This window comes from Diceros bicornis, unplaced genomic scaffold (genome assembly GCF_020826845.1).
Source record: "Diceros bicornis minor isolate mBicDic1 unplaced genomic scaffold, mDicBic1.mat.cur scaffold_614_ctg1, whole genome shotgun sequence".
Classification (NCBI taxonomy): Eukaryota; Metazoa; Chordata; class Mammalia; order Perissodactyla; family Rhinocerotidae; genus Diceros; species Diceros bicornis.
Genome location: NW_026691485.1, coordinates 57,297 through 61,694, shown reverse-complemented (window position 1 = coordinate 61,694; position 4,398 = coordinate 57,297). Strand labels below are relative to the sequence as shown.

Sequence of the window (4,398 nt, the reverse complement as noted above, 5' to 3'; positions counted from 1 at the left end):
TAGACTTTGTCATTTAAAATTATATTTTCTAGTAGTGAAGAAAATTGAAACACTATGTTTCAGGGCTATACCTGAGATTTAATGTGGCAGCTGGAGAGCTTTGGTATAAAGGAAAGACTGCCAGTTAAACTCTTATTTGAAAAGACAGAGCTACAAGCCATTCTAAATTGGTCCGCCATGTCAACTGGCATACATTCTTTCTGTTCATAAAACATAAAGCCACAACAAATTCCCCCAGCACCTCATGCTTATTTCTGTGGGTTAAAAAGAAAATAGTCAATGTTTGAGAGGAAATGTCTAAGTCTTAAATTGTTCTGACATGTCGACTGTTGCTGTATCACTGCTCCGTCCACATCTTGAACCATCAAAACTGGAATAATTTATGGGGCAAACTACACAGGGAATTTTAGTAGAAGAAACAACACTTCACGTAGGCTTTGAAGGAGAAACTTTGGCAAGGTCACCTCTAAAGAGAAATTTTTGGAGTTAAGACATCTGAAGTTTGCATAACTAACACATTTTTTAAAAAAAACTATCTTCTAGATGGTAGTTTAATTTCCTCATAGCATTGTTGCAAAGATAAACGAACGTGTGTAGCCCCATTTTTTTCTCTTGTTGGTTGACTTGTACAGACATATTGAAAGAGCAGTCAGCTCCACAGCAAAGTCCAGACTGACTGACTGAACTGCTCTCACAAGTGCGAGTGCACGGCCCCTGTGTGGTTCTCTTCTGTAGGTAACAGGATAGAGGGAGCGAACACTATGAAGTAGGGAAACAATAGCCAAACTAACCATTTAAATCATAATGCTGAGAGTAAAGTCTAAAAAAAGTGAGGGAGGGTGAGAGTTGGAATCAAGATCACAGTTGGCAGCTGATATCTTATAAAAGATTATGGTCATTAGGGGAAACATATATTGGAAGAGGATATGGAACAGAATGCATGCACTTAAAATCTACATTGTAATCCATATTTAAAATAATTTATATTTAATCTATATTATATGTATATTTTATTATGGGCACTGTTTGCTTTTTCTTTACCTGTTTTGTTTTAAACCTAAATGAGCAGGTTCTGAGAAGACAGCAGGAGCAGCGTCCCCCTTTCCCAGAGACCAGAGGGCCACACAGGCTGGACAGCTAGAAGAGGAAATTCAATGTTCCCACCTCTGCGCTGGTCTCCGTGGAGGGTGCCATGGGAGAGGGTGCAGGGGCCGAGGGAGAGAAGAGGCTGGTCTGTCCTGGGCCGGAAGGGGTGAGGAGTGGAGGGGACAGATGGGATGCGGGGAGCCCATCCCCTCACAGGGAGGTGCATGTGGGTGTGCTGGGCTGGTTCAGCCGCAGCATTTTACGCAACCAGCCAACAAATCCACTTCTTCCATTTGTACCATTTGGTAAAGGCTGGTTCACAAGCATCTTCAGATCTGCTGCTTCTGCTGGGTTAATTAGGCATTTATTCAAAATTCCCGGAGATCCTGAGTGAAGGTGCTGGTGGCAGCTTGGGAAGCGGCTCCTTCACAATACCGTCCAGCAGTTCCAAGCTAGCCAGAGCTGGCCAGCTGGCCATCTGTGACCGCTGTGGGGCATCCTGATGGCCTTGGCCTCGGGGAGATGCTGGAGGCTCTCCTTCTGCCCCACTGACCATGGCCCAGCCAGAGATGGCATCCGGAGGGAATGGGGTACCTTCCAACGGCCAGCTTCCCAGGGCTAGCCCGTGCTCCAGATGTCCGACTCACCAGGTAGTCAGTGCCCTGCAACTGCTGGGAAACACGTAGGCTCGAGTTCCCACAAAGGAGTTGGCCATGGAGTCCAGCTGCCTGCTCACCCCAAAATCACACAGCTTCATCTCCCCTCTGCAGTTGGCGGGGATGTTAGAAGATTTCACATCTTGGTGCACAGTCGGGGTGCTTTTCTTGGAGATACACCAAGCCTCAGAGAATCGCGATGCTGACTTCCCCAGACTCTTGGAATTCTCTTGGCTTCCTTCAACGCCTGGTCCAGAGAGCCCTGGAGAAACCCATGATGTACAGGGAGTTACACTCGTGCAGCATCTGCAGCTCGTGGACAATCTGGTCCCTGATGGCCGGCTTGATCTCCAGTGAATCAGCTTTCTTGCCTCAATGAGGCCTGAAGGTCTATGCTGGACTTTGGTGACCATCCCGCTGTTTCCAATAACTACTAAGACTTACTGAAGGATATGGTGTAGGTTGGAGATAGAAAAAAATCATTCAAAATAACTACTAAACTTGTCTATCAGAAAATGTGGAAAATTAGAGATAAAGAAAACCCTTCTGAGGCACTTCTGTTTTCAAATATGATGAAGCAACACTTTTTCTTCCAGCCTGAAATGACTAGAAAACCAGATAAAAACAATTGTCTCCAGGAAACTAAAAAAAGAAGGTAAAGGCAAGGAATGAAGATAAAAGCAGAAGTAATTAAAAGAGAAAACCCCCCAAAAGAGAAAGGAAAAGTTGGTTGTTGGAAGTGACAGATATAATTTATAAACTTCCAGACAAAGTGATCATTTTAAAAAAGGAGTTCATATAGAAGCTGGCAATATTAGGAATAAAAGAGGATTCAACATCACAGATCCTAAAGACAGACAACAATAAGGGGATATTTTGACCAATTTTATGCTATTAAATTAGAATCAGACCTTCCAAGATCACAGATAAAAATAATCATTATACATACAATATAAAGAAGGATAGGATAGGAAGTATAGGAAAAAACAGAGCATAAAGGTAATCAGGCCGAGGAGAAAATAACCAAATCAAACTTCTTCTCACAATATGCACATATAAAACAATTGAATTAAAAACCAAAAATTGGGGAAAACAGCAGATCAGACCAGCAGAAAGAGCTGAAAGGTGATGGATGTGAAGTAATATCTCAAAAATGACATGAGCTCTATAAAAAGAAAGTATGACAGAAATGTTGATACACTTCTAGAGAACAGGGAAATAATTGCTAACATACAGCCAATCAGAACTCCAAGGGAAATAGAGGGAATGGTGACCAACGGAAATGGGAATAATGATGAAAGGTCAAGCCTTGGCCATATACTTTAAAAAAAATTTATTTCTCAATTTTTTATTTTGAAAAACCTCTATGCTACAGAAAAGATGAATGAACACTCATATACTATTCAGCTAGAACACAATTAACATAGTGCCCTATTTTCTCTCTACATACACACTTTGTTTTTGGGCCTGGACCATCTGAAAAAAGCTTGCAGATATCCTGACCTCATCCCTACACACTTGGAGCATGCATCTCCTACGAACAAAAACACTCTTCTAATAACCACAGTATCATTATCATACCCGAGAAATTGAAGTCAACAATATATCATTATAGGCTTCCATGTTCAAACTTCCACAATTGTCCACAAAATGTCCTGTATAACTTTTTAAAAATCCATAACCCTATCCAGCTCACAGTTGTCTTGAATGCAGATCAGTCCTGTCTTTTTTTGTTGTCTTTCAGGATATTGATACTATGGAAAACTCCAAACCACATTCTAGATTTATCTGAGTGTTTCCTCACAGATTCAGGCTACACGTTTTTGGCAAGAATGCCACAGAGCTGTACTTCCAATAACCTCATAGCAACAGATTTGTGTTTTCCCCAGTATTGATGCTAAAAATTTTTTCCACGAAGCATCTATGAACATTTTGCAAAGGACCAATGGAATACAGTTTAGGGAACACCAGAATAATAAAAAAAAAAAAGTGAAATGCACTAAAATGTTTATGAGTTCAGAGAACAAAAAGCAGGTAAGGATTAAGTCATTTCTAAATCAACAAACTTCCTCATTTCCTTAGGCAATGCAAACTGAGCTGTCATAAAGTTGAACACCTACCAAAAAAACACAAAACACTGTACAGATGAGCAACCTCAAGCTTAAAGAAATGAAGTAACCTCTCCCAACTTCTATCCTTATCGTATTTACTGTGTTCAAGAGCCGAGATTTGAAACCAAATACGCTTTCATGTTCTTTCCACTAGATTCTCTGCTTCATTTAGACTTATGTTTAATTTTCTGTAATTGACTATTCTTGAGTCTACAACTACTCTGGGGTGAAAGCGTGGCCTTTTAGTCTAAATAATAATGAAGACGCGAAGAAAGACCAATTTGTTTTTCTATTGTTCTATATTCAATAAGAATCAACCAGTATCAAGTAGATGAGGAAGGCCTAACCCCTCACAAATGCATGCAGTTATGCAACTCATCGCGTGTGGGGACTGGGGTCTTGGCTCCATATACTAATCATAATATAGCCCCATTTATGACCACTTTTATTTGCCATAATTCGATCCTTGCTGTTGCCTATTGATGCTGTCCTTACGACATTACAGCAAACACCTGGGAGTCTTCAGTTTTCCCTCAAAATCCTAG

General features: G+C 40.9%; 1 pseudogene; it reads right to left on the bottom strand.

The window, feature by feature from the left end:
* Positions 1-1,296: 1,296 nt before the first annotated feature.
* Positions 1,297-3,218, bottom strand: LOC131403232 (dual specificity mitogen-activated protein kinase kinase 2-like; annotated as a pseudogene).
* Between the last annotated feature and the right edge of the window lie 1,180 nt (positions 3,219-4,398).